Raw genomic sequence first — 16,778 nt, forward strand, 5'->3', positions numbered from 1 at the left:
AATTTCTAATCCCTTGCTAGCAGCCTTTTTTTTTTTTTTTCCTGCTGCTTCTGTGATTTGGCCGGGAGCCCTCTTAACATGACACACCAGCTTCTGTATTGGAATCTCGTCTTGGGCTAATTTTCGAATGCTGATGGGTGTATTGATTTGGAAACAAGCTGGGTTAAAAAGGCATTGGTCTTGTACACAGAGTCGGGTTGAGCTAATCCACCGTCGATATTCCAGGCCTGAGCACTATTGACAGCCTAATGAATAGAAGTGGGGAAAAAACCCAGACTCAGGGCCTTCATTTTTCCTCTTGCCTCCCTTTTCATTTTCCTTTTCCTCTTCAAGCAATCAAGCTGACTAACCAGAGCAGGACTTTCTCCATCTCCATTAAGCGCGGAGGGGAAGCGGATGCATTGCCAGCCCCGGTTCTGGCTGTTTATCTTGCAATCTCTTATTACCTGCCTGAGTTTCTTAAGCCAAAGTCGATCACCAGCAAGTTCTGAAGTCGCTATCAGATGCTGGGGTGATGCAGGACAATTTCTATCCGTTCTCTTCTGATTCCCCGTTTCCTGACCTAAATTTCCTGTATCACCAGACATCCAGGCCTGTCCCTCCCGTGTCTTGCTGTATCATTAGGAAGAGATATTTGGGTACTGCAGGAAAAGGTCAGAGCTTAACTCCTCGCAGCAGTTAAGTACGGGATGATTCAGTGATGGGCTCAGTCCTGTAATGTGCTGAAGATCCTCGTGCTGCCGGCAGAAATTCCAGCTCTGGAGAGCGAGCCCCCTAATTTGAAGAGCTGTTCTTTGGCTTACCCAGCCCTTTCTCAGAGCAGGACATGAAAGTGAATTATCATGTCCAATTAAAGGGAAACCTGCCTTAATGACCTCCATGAAAATTGGACTGAGGTGCCAGGATTAACTCTCCTGCCTTGGAAAATGGGCCCTATAAATATGTATTCTGGAATAATCCTGTCCAAAATGAGATTCAGCTTGCGGGAAGTGGGGCTTATTCCCCCTCCTAGGTAAGCAGGGTGGCTCACCACCAGATTTCAGGGCTGTGCCAAGGCCCTGGGACATATTGCCCTTCCTGCAGCCTGATACGAAAGGAGAGGTGATGCCAGGAGGTGGGAAAGGGGATGTCTCTATTTTAACAGGTTTAGCCAGGAATTGGGAGATGTGCAGGTTGCTCTAAGCAGGTCCTGAGTTCCCCCTTGCTGCACCAGGGAAGGGCCTGGGGGCACGGCTCTGGAGGCAGGAGCACTCCAGCCTCTCAGGATGCAATTAAATCGTGCCCCGGGGCAGGCTGTGCTCTCCAAAGGGACTGGCTGCCGGGGGGCAAGGAGCCCTTCCAGCCAGGATTGCAGCAGCCTGCTGCTCCCCCAGGCAAGCAGGATGGGTGCATATCAGCCAAGCCCAGACACCCTGAGCCCCTGCCTGCATCCTCCTCCTCCCCAAGTTCGGGGGATATCGCTGGGAAACAGCCATGGATGGAGGCATCTCTGGCCAAGGGCTGCTGGAGGGAAGCAGAGCTATGGGTGGGGGGGAGAGCAAAAAACCGGAGAGGGACAGGGGTGGGAGAAGGATATTCCTTCAGGGTACGAGGGTCAGGAGTGATCCTCAAGGAGAGAATCAGGTGGAAACACCCGGAACTGAGGACACCCACGCTGCAGTGAGGGGTGAGCTGCACATTTATTTCTAGGTTGCCTCTATTGGAGGGCCGAGATCCCAAAATAGGTGGGGAGAAGGCACCTCAAGAGCTAATTTATCCTGTCCCCCTGCAACCAGGCAGAGACCTAGCTGCCAAGCACATGTGAAAGCTATTCTTGAAAATCTTTAACAAAGCAAGCTCTTCAGTCTCCCCAGACAATCTATTCTACTGCTTTGCTACCTTTTTAATTAGAAAATGTATAGCTAATATCTAACTTAAACCTTCTTTGTTGCAAATGAAGTGGAGTTTTTCTCAGCCTATTCCCAGTGGATGTGGGGAACAATTGATCAGTGTCCTCTGTAATAACCTTTTGCTTTTGGGAAGGTTGTTATCCTGGTGCCCCTTAGCTGCCTCCTTTCTGAAACCATCCGAGCTCGGTTTTTCCCACATTTCCTCATTGGCCAGGCTTTCAGAAACACTTGTCAGTCTTGAAATCCTGGTACAAAAGGGAGAAGGTGATTGCTGCTGATCCAGGAATAGCAGGTCGGTGCCTCTGTGCTAATGTGGGACAAATGAGCTCAGGAATGAGACAACAGACCCTTGGCACCGAATGCACCAAAGTTCAGACCTGCTATTTTGGGGACTGCTCTAAATGGGGTCAGGCTGGTGGTGCCAAGCTGAGGTCAGCCAACAACGGAGCCAAGAGGACAAGGAGGTTCTTAGCATCTGGGTCTCTCCTGAAAAAATGAACCCAGGTTACAGACAGAGGTAAAATGAGCAGCTCAGGGAGCATCCCTGTTATCTGCAGGGTCTGGAAGGTGCTCCCACTCCTTCAGTACTCACTCCTTCCTAGGAGGGGTTGCCATCACATCAGCCAAAGCATCAAAAAGCAGCGCGGCCTGTGTTTGCAGGAATCTGCCTTGGGCCTTGGGGAGAGTGAGATGTGTTTGGGAGTAAATCCCAAAGAAACGAAATCCAAAGAAACCCCACTTGCAATAGGCAAGCTGTGAACTTGGAGTGGGGCAGAAGCCCAGAGCAAAAAAGAGGATTTAGGCCCCAGTGACCTCCCAGGAGTGATGCTTTTCCTTCCTCTCCTCTCCTGTGTCCCACTCTGGTTTCCTTAGCAAGTCCTACTTCTTGCAGCAGCTTCTCAGGCACAGCCTCCCCCTTCTCCCTGCTCCCTGCAGGACATTTCAGCGATTTAAGCCACTCTCCGGGTTCCTGGGTTTAAAGGAGAGAGGGGAGGTAGGAGGAGAAGGACGATATCTGAAAAGCTGTTATTTGTATTGATAATAAGCCGTCTCCAATGCGTGCCTGCAAAACACTCCCACTGCCTTGTAAGATGCATTAAGGGAAGTTGGCCTTATCTCGGTGCGGGGAAATGGACTTGGGGAAGGAGGCACGGAGCCTGCCAGAGTTTAATCTCACTTAGGCACACGAATTTGCATGATAGAAAATGGTGGAATTTTAGTGCTTAAAAAGAAAGAAAGAAGGAAAAAAAAAAAAAAAAAAAAAGGCAAAAGCAGGCAACTGGGGGATATTAGCGCTTTCCCCGCTTCTTTATCACTTTCCCTGGCCCTATCTGGCTCTTGCTGTTGTCACTGGAGCAACTAATCACCCCTCCCCTTTTGTTTGGTGTAAATGAGTTTTCCCCACTCCTTCCCGAGCCCAGGTTAATCTTCAGATCCCTGCCTTTGTCTGGGAGTTAATTACCTGCTCGGCGGAGTCGGGGGGCTGTGGACACAGGTGGCAGGGGGTGGCGGGGGGCAGAGGTGGCAGTGCTGGTGGCACCTGTCCCTGCATGGGGAGCAGCACGGCCAAGGTCTGTGCCGGCGAGATAAAGGCACCGGTGGGGCTGCGGTGCCCGAGCCGCTTTGTTTCAACCGCCAAAGTCTGCCCAATTAATTTTTCTCTGATGCCACGAGCTCCTTCCACTCGTGGGACAGCAAGGAGAACTTTTTGTTGTCGTTTCGCTGCCTGGGTGCCTGGGAAATGCCTTTGCTGGGAGGAAGGCTCAGTCCCTGTAGTCATCATCATCATCTCGCCTGTGGGGTTGAGCCTGTGCCACCGATGCCACTGGTTCTGGGAGCAAGGAGGGAAAAGGGATTTGCCCACCAGGGGCAGAGGACGTGGAGACATTGGTCCTGTTGGAGGCCATAAACTGGAATTTCACACTGGGCAAGATGCTCCCCCTGCTTCTGGCACGGATTTACTGGTGTGTCCACACATTTCCCCCCGTGGGAGCAGCTATTCCTTCTAGAAGCAAAAGCAGGTTTAGATAATAACTCCTAAAAGGCACGGGGGAGCTGGGAGAGCCTCCCCAAAGCGGTGGAGGGGAGGAAACCAGCGGCACGAAATGAAAATCCTCCCTCGCTTCGCCTGCGCTCTCGGCTCCTTTGACTGATGTGCTCCTTCCCCGTCTCTCTTTTGTTGCTAATCACCGTCCCTCTGCCGAGGCATCCTCGCCTTTTGTATCAGGGCTGCTGTGGAGGACTGAAGGTCTCCCACACGCTCTCACGCACTGGCCTAGTTTTTTGGCTCTTTATCCTCGTTTTGCTCTGCCCTCGGGGAGCATCTCTGCGGGTCCCACATCCATTACTGCCCCTGGATCTCTCCATCTCCAACACACCCTCGGGCCCCAGCCCTCGCTTCTCTGGGATGTGCTTGTCCCTGTTCCCCTGTGGAGTGGCCTCGCACCCGGCCAGGCTCCCTCCAGCCTCCCCAAAGTCACTTGACCTCTTTGCAAATCAGTTTAACATCTGTGAGGCAGAGATAATAATTGTCACCTACTTCACAGGGGGGTTGATGAGGATTAATTCATTAATGTCGACAGAGGTCTTTGAAGATGGAACTGCGCTATCTGAGAGCTAAACGTTATTATTAATTAGCAATTATATCGTGGGGTGGGAGCAGGGAGGGAAAAGAGACTCCAGGGTCCGTACTGTGGAAGAGTTTGCTCTGGGCTCACATTCTGCCCTTGCTGCAGCTTCAGGCTGCCCCAGTTTCATGTCCGTGCTGCTGCTGGAGGGAGCCAGGGACGCTGCATCCCACTGGGGGTGTGTCCCACCGTGCTGCTCCTTCCTGGAGCTTGCGGATGAGCCCGCTGATATAAAGAGTGGGAGGGATGGGGAGGTGGACAGTGCTCGGGTGAGTTAGCATTGTTAGGAGGGCAGCTTGGTAATAGGGAGGTTGGGATGAAGGGAATGCATAGAATACCACATTGGTTTGGGTAGGAAGGGGCTTAAAAGACCCCCTAATTCCACCTCCTGCCACGGGCAGGGACACCTTCCACTATCCCAGGCTGCTCCAAGCCCTGCCCAGCCTGGCCTTGGGCACTTCCAGGGATCCAGGGGCGGCCACAGCCTCTGGGCACCGTGTGCCAGGACCCCACCACTCTCATTGTAAAAAAAAACCTCTTTCTTGCATCTACACTACACCAACGTTTTCCAAATTCAAACCATTCCCTCATGGTGTCCTCTGGGCTTGCCTGGCACCGCAGTGATGAAGCAGGCAAGGCACCGCCAGAGTCATGGGAGGATGTGTCCTGTTCCCAAGGAGAAATAACTGGCAGGAGACTGGAGCAGAGGAGAAGGAAGATCCAGTGATTCACAGGACACACGGACTAGTTTAATTTCTTTCCTGTTTTCCTTCCTCACGTACACCCAGGCTGTGGCTGATTCGTGTTTGTCTCCCCAGTGAAGCGGTAGTGCCGTAGTCCTGCGTGTCACTGCGGTCCCTCAAGCAGCAGTGACACAGTTCTCTGCGGTCCTCTCCAGATGTCCCGGGCCTCAGTGCTGGAGGCATTCCCACCTCTCCACTCTTCCCATCCTCCCCGGCTCAGCCGTGTGTGCTTTTGTGGCAAGGAGGAGAGCTCAGCGGAACTCTCTCTGCTACTCCCTCAGCGCTGCCGAGGTCACCCTCGGATCACCCCTCTTCTAGAAAACAAGCCTCTGCTCCTCTTTGAGCCTTTCTGAGCACGCGAGCTGCCGGCAGCCCGCTTCACCCAACCTCTCCAAAGGCTTTCATGGAGGGGTCACCCGCCTCACCCAGAACCATTCAAGAGTGACTCTGCTAATCCCTTCTGCGGAGCGGGTGAACCCGGGAGGCCAGCAGCTCTCCAGGCAGGGAGGACTGGAGCTGTGTGTGGCTCTCCAGATGTGCAGCAGCTCCCCTTTCCTTCCACGTGGATTGACGGGGTGGCGCGGCAGCACCCAGGGTGCGCGTCGGGCACCTCCCGCTGCCGCCTGCGGTTTCCAGAGGAGCGTTGTGATAAAGCCGGCGGGGGTTTAATGAGGTCACTGCAGTTTAATGTTACTGCAGTAATCTCTTTTGTTTTACTACATTAAAATATTTGTGGTGGAACGGTTGGACCACTGTAATGTGATATCGCTACCTTAATGTTATTGTTGCCATGGCGACACTAATGGCAGCTCAATAACATTATTGCAATTTAATCTTACGACAATAAAATTAAGGGTAGAACAGTGAGACCTCGGCTCGGTAATGTTACTACAGTAACAGCATTGTTATCGTAACCGCGGGAGCGGAGTCAGCCCGCTGTAGTGTAACATCGGTACCGGCGCTTTGTTGTTACTACAGGAACAAAATCACAGCAGGGGATGAATGGGAGGAGACGTCATCCGGTGTGCCGGTGCTACTGCTACCCTGGGGCTGTCAGCATGGGGAGGTCATGCTGTAATCCCATCACTTATTCATCTAATTCCTCAATTGTGGTGTTTTTATCGGGGTCTGTCCTCTTCTCCCTCCGTTGCTGGGGCTCTTTGGAGCTGGTCTGTTGTTTTAGAGGCAGTAACTCTGCAGGGAAGGATTTAAAGCGCTGCCTCCATCTAGTTCCAGATCCTTCTGGCTGGCGTTTTATAGCATGTGGCTGTTATGGAGTGATAACGTTTTATATTTATATGTCATCTTTCAATGTGAAGGATCCCGGCACAAGCTACAAATTACTGCCGTGCTGCAGGGCCAGGCAGACAACCCAGCACGCACGGCGTGCCAGAGGAGGGGTTTCATCCAAGGGCACTGATTCCTGTGCAAGCGAGAGTCTCCTTTGCCTAGAGGATTTATCCCGAGTCCCCAGAATCTGTGAGGTGGGGCACAAATCGTGGTGTGCCCTAAGCCATGTACCCCAAGAAGCTGCAATGGGCATGAGCAAAATTCCTCCTTTCCCGGCTGGCAGCGTTGTGTCAGGGCTGGAAAGGCAGTGGGGGGACAAGGCGCAGGTGACATCTCTGTGCCATGCAGGGGCTCGCTGTAGTTTTCTCCAGCCTCCAGGGGAGGGAGGCAGAGCTGCTGATCTGTCTCGAGCATCGCAGAGCTTCCCTCATCCTGCCCAGGCCCAGCACTGCTGGGGATGCACTCTTATGCCCAGGGATGTGTGCTTTCGGCCAAGGGATGTGCCCAGGGGTTTATGTTTGTCATGCCCAGGGATGCACTCCTTCTGTGTCCTGTGATTCATGATTGTTTTGCCTGGGTATGAGCTCTTGCTGTGCTCAGGGATGTGCACTTTGTGCCAGGAGATGCAGATTTGTTGTACCCCGGGATGCACTCTTGATGTGTCCAGGGGGGCAGGTTTGTCACGGTCAGGGATGCAGTCTTGCTGTCCCCAAGGATGTCTGTTTGCTGTGCCCATGTCTGTTTTGTCATGCGCAGAGATGCACTCCTGCCATGCCCAGGGATGCAGGTTTGCCATTCCCAGGGATGAAGGTTTGCCATTCCCAGGGATGAAGGTTTGCCATTCCCAGGGATGTGTGGTTTGTGCCCAGGGATGCAGGTTTGCCATTCCCAGGGATGCACTCCTGCCATGCCCAGGATGTGTGCTTGCCGTGCTCAGGAATGCACGTTTACTGTGCCAGCACACCTGCCAGCCTTGCTTAGTGCCCCAATTGCCCACCTGCCCACCTGAACTACCCACACCACCTCCTCTCCTGCTCAGCAGGCAGGAACTCTCCCTCTACTTTGAGCCCTTGTGCCCCCTCCCATCTTCTCAGATCTCCATCCCAAAAAAACTCTTTAGCCCCTGAATCTGGGGGTGTTGCTGCCTGCCTGTGTTCCTCCAGCCCAGCCCAAATCTGAGCCTGCTCAATGCAGCAGCTGCTCAGCTCCCCTCGTGCCTCAGCATTTGATCTCTCTCCATGAGTATTTGGATTCTGACCACTGCAGTAATTCCTTGTTTGTCCTTTTATAAAAGACCCGTGAGCTCCCCTTGACACCAGAGCTGGAATCAGTGGGACCTGGGGTGTCCTGTGTGCCAGCTCTTTGTGGCAATCTGGTTCCACATCCGTCCTGCCAACCCCGCTCCTCCGGGGGTTACTTGTTTGAAAACACGAGCAGCAGCTCATCTCCCATTCACTGTTTTTCTCCATCATTTGCTTTATTAAATATTGATTTTCTGTTGCATTATTAAACCTTAAGTCTTGAGCATAAATTCAGAGTTGATACTTTAATCTGGCTCTTCTTTTTGGCCTTTAGAACTGATTTTTCTGGCCAGTCTCTCTGGAGGCGAGTCCAGAAGCAAAAACCTGTTGCAGAGGCTTGGGCAGTCAGAGGATGAAGCAAAGGGCTCCTCCCCAGGGATTTTTGTCTGTTTGGTGTAGTCTTTGCCATGAAGGTGGCATCCATGGGGATCCTGGCCTGCAATCCTGCACAGACCTTGAGTAAAAGGAGGTTGGGGAGGAATCAGCCAAGTTTTTTCAGGGAATTTTGCACGTTACTGCCGGAAGGATGTAGCCCTCTCTTTTTTTGGTAGCACAGGGAGATTGCAATCTGGAATGGGAATTTAGCCTGAAGCCGCTGCGTGGGCAGGGTGGCAGTGAGGCATCCAGCCCTCCACGTGCCTGGCTCTGCTCCCCAGGGTTTGCTGCCTTGCTCCGCCAAAATTGCCCTGCTTGGGAGCAGGACTCTGCCGAGGAAGGGAGCCACAGATGGCAATGCCTTGTCCTAAATGTGTTCCCAGCTCCGGAATGATGCTGCACAAATCTGTGCTGCATTTTTACCTTACAAATCCTCAGCAAAACCAGGAGTGGCCTTGGCCAAAGCTGCAGGCAAAGCCAGAGGGATGTGGGTGGTAGAAAGCCACCAACAAGCCAGGAGCAGTGCAAGTGGCCACCAGCACATGCTTGATAGCCACGGTGGGTAGCTGTGACCCCCACTGTGATCCCTGCTCTCCTCCTGTTCCCTGTCGGAGAGCTGCATGCTGCCAGCTGCTGCCAAACCCCACGCTGCCAGCAACCAGGTGTCTGAACATGCTTCCAGAGCCAAGAGAGCTCCACAGCCAAAAGGGAGGAGGGGAAAGCAGTGTGGAAGGACTGGCAGGTTCAGGAAGATTAAAAAAAAAAAAAAATTAAGAAAATTAGAGAAGAAAAAAGGCAGAGGGAGGTTTGCAAACGGCTTTTGGATCTCCCATCCAAACGGGGCATGGAACCTGTGCCTGGCAGCTGCTGTGCTGAGCAGTGATTTAAAAGCAGACTTCCAGCAGCAGGGAAAGAGGCAGAGGGGGAAGCAGATGTGAACACAATGCTGGAGATAAAGGAGAGGCCAAGGGAACAGCTGCCGAAAAGCTGCCCAGCCCTGCTGCCTCTGAGGGCTAGAGAACCTCCAGCAAATATCCCCAGGGATGAGGACAGGCTGGGGGAGGTCACTGGGAGAATAAAGGGGGAAACTGGGTGGAAAATGTGGTTTTATTCACCCTGTTCTTGCTTGGGTTTTGAAGGAGAGGGGAAGCTGGGAAGAAGGAGCTGCACTGAAACATGGGGAGAGTTATGATTTTGTTTTCCTTTCTGTTCTGGTAATGAAATGGAGAAGAAAGAGATTTAGAAAGACAAGGCGAAGCAGGAAATGGAAAACAAAAAGGCAAGGATCTTTGTAAAAGATGTGGAAATGTGATTCTTGAGCTATAAACAAGATATTGAAATTTGGTCTTGAAATATTTCTGGTATGAGTTTTCTGTGCCTGCTGTGAGACAACAGTGAAACTTCTTTGTCCTGTCGCTCAGAAAGGAGGTGAATTTGTTTCTTAGTCCATGACTGGATCCCTGGAAGGGCTCAGCACAGCCCCACTGGGTGCAGGAGACAGCGTGGAGAGGTGTTCTTGTTTTAGGTGAATCCATACCCTCATACAGAAGGAATTCTTCCCTGGGAGGGTGGGCAGGGCTGGCACAGGGTGCCCAGAGAAACTCTGGCTGCCCCTGGATCCCTGGCAGTGCCCAAGGCCAGGTGGGACAGGGCTTGGAGCACCCTGGCACAGTGGAAGGTGTCCCTGCCCATGGCAGGAGGTGGAATGAGATGATCTTCAAGGTCCATTTCAACCCAAACCATTCTGGGATTCTGTGATTTTTCATTTCTGGGTTACTGGTCCCTCTAGTAGAGATGCCCAAAGGATTTCATGACTCCTTTTTGGCAGCATCTTCTATAGTTTCCTGGGTAGGATTCAGGATGAGGCAGGAGAGTCCACAGTCCCTGTGCTGTCCTGTGAACAGGTCTCAACCCACCCTCCTCCCTGCCCCAGTCTCCTCCCACTGGGCCCCTGTAGCAAACAAACTCCCCAGTTTGTGCCCAGGGCTCTCCTTGCCTGGCCCAGCACTGACACAAGGCATCAACAGAGATGTCTCCTCCATGGTTTGCCCTCCTTGTAATCCCTCCTCCTCGCAGCCAGCCTGGGAGCTTCAGCCTTTGATCCTCCTCCTCTTTTGCAAACACTTCTCTCTGCTTGTGAAATTAAATCTCTCTCACAGTGATTTCCTTCCCTATCTTTTCTTTTTGGCCGAGTCTGTCTGAAATATTCTCTTTTTTTTTTTTTTGCTCCTTCAGCAGCAGGGCTATATAATTGATGGCCTCGCCAAGCTCTGTGTGCTGAACATTAAACCCTTCCTGCCTTGGCTCCGACCGGAGTTCATTACTTTCTGAAAAGCTCTGTTGTCTGTTTGTGCTCAGATGATTGTTGTTGTGGAGGGGAGGATGTTGTCGGCACAGGGAGAGGAGGAGGGGTTGGATTTGGCCAGGGCTGCTTTGTAATCAAATCCCTCTCCCTTTAGCAAATTTTCAAGTGGAAAAGGCCTCTTTTAGTAAAATTGAAATATGGCACCCTCCTGAAGCAGAAGCACAAAACTCAGGGTCTGAATTAGTGCAGCAAAAGATTGTCTGGTTCTTGGGGCAGCGGGAAAACGCTGCTTTACGATATATCCCTGCTCAGCACTGGGCAGGAAGGAGCAGGGGCTGATTTCCTGGAATAGGCATTTACTACCACAACACCTTTTCCACTGAACCTGCTGTGGTCATCCCTTCCGAGCTCCTTCATCCCAGGAGCTGCCCTGGCAAGGATGAGCCTCATGCAGAGCTGGCAGGGTCCCTGCAGCACCGTGGTGTCCTTACCCTGGAGCTGGGGGTCACTCCGTGTGTCTGTGTGTGTGTTTTTACATAATGCAAATCCTTCCTGCACATTTTGGCCTTTCCTGGCAAAAGGGAGTGGAGCTTTCTGTGCTTTGCCCTCCCACTGATGGTGCTCCTGGCTCCCCATCTACCTCCGTGGGCTTCCCGCACTTAAAACACAGCAAGGCTGAGGTGATTATGAGGATTGGAGATGCAGTGACACTTCCCTGCCAACAAGTAATTGATTTATTAAAGACATTACAATGCGTTCATGGTTGAGCGTTAGGAGTTTCCTTTGAACTGGCTCAGAAATCCGAGGGGATTGTGCCTGTTTGCGAGGACGGCGGGCAGAATAAATCTGGGCTCCCCCGTCGCCTCCCCTCCCTGCGCTGCCACAATTTCATTTCCCTTTGACTGGCGCGAGTAAATATCACAGCTCGACAACTCCAGTCCAGTGACTGGTGTGATCCAATTTAATAGCATTTAAAAATTCAAAGTGATTGTTAGCCAAATGGAAATGTAAGATTTCATACCCAGCCTGCCTTGGGGAGGAAAGGGAGAATTAGGGAGGGTGCGGGGGATGTAGACAAATGGACTAGATAAAAAATAATGGAAAGTAACTTAATTAAGAGGCTCGAGTCAAGTTAAAAACAGTAATGATTTTGAATCGGAGAACCACAGGTATTAAAAATGAAAGGGAAAGAGGAAAGAAAGGAAAGGAAAGTGTGGATAAAAAGCCTCCAAATGATTAAATGGGAGGAAAAAGAGGGATAGGAAGAATGGGGTAAAAATAGTTCTTCCATGTAAAGTAGGAGCACATGGGGAATAGACGGTACTGGCGATGAGGCTGGGCATTAGGAAGACAAATAGGGAAATTAAGGATGCTCTGGCGGGGATAATTCCCTGTGGCTTTTCTGGCATTCTCGGAGGCACGAGTGTGGCCAAGAAGAAGGCTCAAGGGCTTTGTTTAGGAGAAGCAGGAAATGAAGGAGCAGTCCTAATGGGAAAGGAGAACAGCCCCCATGTTCTCCAGGCGCATCGATATCCTTCCCTTGTGGGACCGTCGCTCCTTCCTTTTCCTTTGCTTTGAGCTCGCTCAAATGTTGCTTGGCTGTGTTGAAATTGGGGATTGGAACTTTAATTGCCCCTCTGTGTGCAGGGATGTGAGGCTGTGTCTCGGTGGCCTGGTGACTGATTCTTAACCGTGGAGCTCTCATTCCGTGCAGCCCAATGGAAATACCTGCCCTGGCAGCCCCTCTCACTCTCCCTGTGCCTTTTTATGTAGTTTTCCAAGCTCCACAGAGCTGAGAGGCAGGTGCTGCAGAGCGTTGATCCGAACAGTGGCTTCTGGCCTATTTGATCTTTGGGTCTCATTTCTCCATCCGTGAAGTGGGAATGATACCACTCCCTTATCTCCCAGGGTGTCTTGGTGATAGGGATAAACCACATTGGAAGGCTTGGGAAGGACAGTGTGCATCATCCCATAGACTCTGAATCACTGAGATTTGCACTCCTGCTTGCTCCTGGCACCTTTGGTCAAGATTTGGATTGGTCCCTGGGCATGGGGCAGCTGTGAGTTGGCCTAGAAGTGTGCCTTGAGATAGGGTGAAGGACCAGAAATATTCTGTGGGAGGAGTAAAGAAGAGTGGGGGGCCCTTGGAGCCCGAGAAGGAGAGCCTGAAAAAGCAGGGATGTAAAGAAATTACTAAGAATAGTAAGGAATGGATCAGGGCATCCTTGGGAAGGTAGACCTGTCTCTGTTGGAGTGATGGATGAATCACAAGAAGTATGTTCCCATGGGGATAGGAGGAGTGGCAGCACACGGAGGCATGGATCACCTCACCTGCGGTTCATTTTGAACTGCTGGACCTTGCTGACCTCCCACTTACTGGGCTTTGTTCTCGCACTTCACAGGCTTTGTTCTCCCACTCTGTTCTCCCAGACAAACAGAGTCTGGGCATAAGTAGCAGCCTCCAGACCACTAATCAGACAATAACAGGGCTGTACTCCCTGCCTGATCCATTAATTTTTAACTGGAGTCAGAGGCAAAGATGAGAAGAAGCCCAAGCAGAAGTAAAAGCTCCGTCTGGAGCACAGAGGCACCTGGAAGAGCTGGGGCTCAGGAAGTATGGGAAGAAAGGAGCTGTCTGGGGACAGGCAGCGCTGGCAGTGGAGGGATGTAAACAGATAAATGAGGCAAAAAGGGCATGGATAGACTCAGAAGATCCAAACTCAATCAAAACTTAGGGCTTTTGCCTGGTTCCACATTAACACCAGGGATCTCGATGGTTTTTGAAGTAAAGGCGCCGGGTCCAGGAAGGCATTTGGGGAAGTACAGCTCGTCCTCCTGCGAGGGCGGGTGAGCTCCGCCTGGGCACGGGCTGGCAGCTCCTCGAATTAGCTGAGTGTCAGCGTGGAAGTGTAATCACAAACACTCACTTTGTGCTCCAGCCCGGGGAAAGGGAGCACGAGAGTGAGAGCGCCGAGATAGGAACAAATATGCAAGAGTATAGTGTGTTTTTAATGGAAGGGAGATTTATTTCTCTCCGTGTCTTTTTAAGCCTCTAGATAGATCATAAAAAAACCCAGCCCAACCCACACACAACCTGTCTGCCTGAAATAGCCGAAATGTAATTTAAAGAGCATCATTTTAACTAATACTTCACTTCAGAGACACCTGCCCTATATTCATTGGAGATGCAGGCTGCATTAGAGCATCTGATTTATCTTTGGAAAGGATGTTTGAGCTCCTTTGTTCCTGTCAGGTCCCTTTTGAGGAGTAAAGTGGCACTGGGGCAGTTCAGCAAGCTCAGCCCTTGATGTGATGGCCACTCTGCATTCACAGAGAGCTGGAGGGGCCAGGGAGAGCCCCCCTGCTCTCCAGGAGCACGGTGGGGAGCAGAAGGGTGGGGCACAGCCACTCTGTCTGTCTGGGGGGAGGGGAGCTGGGGGGTTGTGCAGAATTTAGCAGGACAGCCTGGGTTGATGGATCAGGTGAGCAATATTGTGGATATTTGTCTGTAGGAATGGGAGACTCCAGGCTGTCTGGGAAGGGCTACAGGTACACCCACCTGAGACACATCCTAAACTAGATCTGTGCATCCATTCCCATGGCAAAATGCCCTCACATCCAGTTCCTGTGGCCATAGGCTCTGGGTATCTTATAATTTCATATGTTGTTGTCTTTTTAATGAGCCTGTAAGGATGAGAAATTCTTGTCATTATGTTGATGGAGGGATGAGACCCAACAAGACCGAGGGTTTTGCCAGGAGCACTCTGGCAGAGCCGGCATCCATCCATCCTTCTCTGCACTTATTGACTGGCAGCAAGGAGGCTTTTCTATTATTAAAACTAATGGGAAATCCACAAATCATGATTTTCTCCCATGGTGGAGGAAAGTAGCCTGTTGGCCTGCATCCCCCAGGTCCCAGGCTGGTCCTAACCAGCCCCAAGGTGGGGTGACCTATCGAGGATGAAGGAATGTAGGGATGAGTGTGAGGAAAGATGAGGAGAGCTGCTGTGAAATCCCTCACTCGCCCTCTCTGATCTGAAGTTCACTTGTAATATTTTCCCTGGCTCGGGTTGCTAATGCGTTTTGTTCTCCAGAGTGCGCGTGGCCCGACTTCCCGCGCAGCCTTTAATTAGTTTCTGGATGATGACATCTCCGCCGAGAATCATCTCGTCGTGTCCCTCCGATCTCGGGGGGAGATAAAGGAATCTAATAAAGACATCCAGCATTTTGAGGTGATGGGTTTGACAAGCTTTGTATTAACCACGAGTCGTGTTCAAACTTTCTGGGGTGCTGTCGGCACGCTCTGGCTCGTCCCCACACAGGGATTTTCCCAAGGGTCTGATGGAGACTTCACTGGGACCCAGTGGAATGAGAGGAGCTGGGGACCCTGCATCTCCTGGGCAGGGTGTGACAGAGTCACTGTCACTTTGATGGTCACTGTGGAGGCAGTTGTGAGAGAGGCTGTCGTGCTTTGAGGAGAGGTGTCAATAATGCTAGAAAAATGATGCAGGTGTCTTAAGGATTCGAGATCCTTCAATTTTCTGCCTTTCATGAGGCGTTGCTTGGCTTGCAGGGGGAATCCCAGGTGGCTCAGGGTGCAAAAACTGGAAACTAGATCCGTGCAGCGTGTGTGGAGTTGAAAATGAGATCTGTCTAGACAGGGAGCTGAACTGCCAAACACTCCTTATTTGGCTGCATTTTTTCATGGATAATAATGGAAAAACTTTGCTTTTATATCTTTCTTCTTGTTCTCTTTTCCCTCAGCATCATTAGACTCATTTTAAAGGAGGCAGTGAAGTCCAGAGCAGTGCCACATCTTCCTCCAGGCATTGTAACATGAACACAGAACTCTCCCAAACGTGAGGGAGGCATTCTGCCTCCTCTTAAAGCTGCTTATTAATAGCCATGCAAAGAAACTCTGTTTTGATTCCCCACAGGTGCGGGGCTTGGTGTCAGGTGTTTTCTTCATTTCTTTGTGAGGAAAAATGATGCAGATCCCTTCAGAATCTTGAAAACAAGGGAGTGAATCTTGTGAGGCAGCACCCTGCCTCCTTAGGGAGCTGCTCTTGATCCAGGCTCGTGACCTGGACCCATCCAGAAATCAGGGAAAAATCCTTGTGCTCGAGCCCCGACTCTCCTATTGTGGCACGTTTATTGTGGTGTATCCCTTGTTGACTGCAGCAGTAGTGCTGATTTATGCTGCCGTAAGTGGAATCAGATTGGGCTCCCTTTTGGCACTTAGCTATAAAGTTTGTCTGCAGAAACCCTGCTGTTTATGCGGTGAATTATACCCGCGTTCACAAATACTTTACTAATGAATGATTGGGAACGTCTTGTTTCCCCCTCCTCCTCTGAGTTATTATGATGCTGTGCTGTATAACCTGCTGCAGAGACGGGTGTGAAAAATCTCGTGTCCTCCAAGCTTCCCTGCAACAGGAGCCGTTACCTGTTTGGGAAATCATTTAGACACATTTCGGTGCCGTATGACACATCTCATTACGCCTCGCTTTAGAACGAGCAATTGTCATTAGTTATTTATTAATTGCTTATTAAGGTCGTTATGTATGTCCTCTTTGTTTCCAGCCTTCTTTCTTCATGGCTTTGGCTGCTGCCAGGTTTGTGAAGAGGGGGATCAATCCCTTGGGAAAGCTGTGCTGAACCCAGGATGGGAGTGGTGGTGCCAGCCCAGGGTCCAGGCAGCCCTGGGGAGCAGGGTGGGCACCCACAAGGGGTTTGTGTACAAACCTTTGTGACTGAGCAGGCTCTGAGGCTGTGTTTGCCCTTCCTCACACCTTTGGAAAGGCTCAAAACAGGTCCTGATACGATGGAAGGATCATATGAAGGAAGGATGTTATGATGGAAGGATGATATGACAGAAAGATGAAGCCCTCCTTGCTTTTCTCTTAACTATAATTGTGTTAGAGCAGCGCAAACTGATTTAAAAGCCCATTATAATACACATGTAATTGAAGGCACAGGGCTCTCAATTTGCTCCATAAAGGCAGAAAGCTTTGGAACACAAAAGAGGGAGGAGGCACCATGGAGGTACCTGGCACTGTGGCAGCCAGCACTGCACCTTCTGCTGACCTGGCAGCTACAGAGTGCTCTGGTTACAACTTGGAGGAGCCCTGGAGCTGGGTTTGGGTTCCTGCCTTTGGCAGACCTTGGCTGGCTTTGGCAGACCCTCAGTTGCCAGAGGAGGGGCTGGGTTTGACTCAGCATTGCTGCAAGAAGGGTTAGGACACTCA

General features: G+C 51.2%; 1 protein-coding gene across 5 annotated transcripts in view; it reads left to right on the forward strand.

Annotated features, from left to right (window-relative positions):
* Positions 1-16,778, forward strand: part of LOC136371027 (protein CEPU-1) — a 357,472-nt gene that overhangs the window by 308,756 nt on the left and 31,938 nt on the right. The window lies entirely within an intron of this gene.

This window comes from Sylvia atricapilla, chromosome 23 (assembly GCF_009819655.1).
Source record: "Sylvia atricapilla isolate bSylAtr1 chromosome 23, bSylAtr1.pri, whole genome shotgun sequence".
Classification (NCBI taxonomy): domain Eukaryota; kingdom Metazoa; phylum Chordata; class Aves; order Passeriformes; family Sylviidae; genus Sylvia; species Sylvia atricapilla.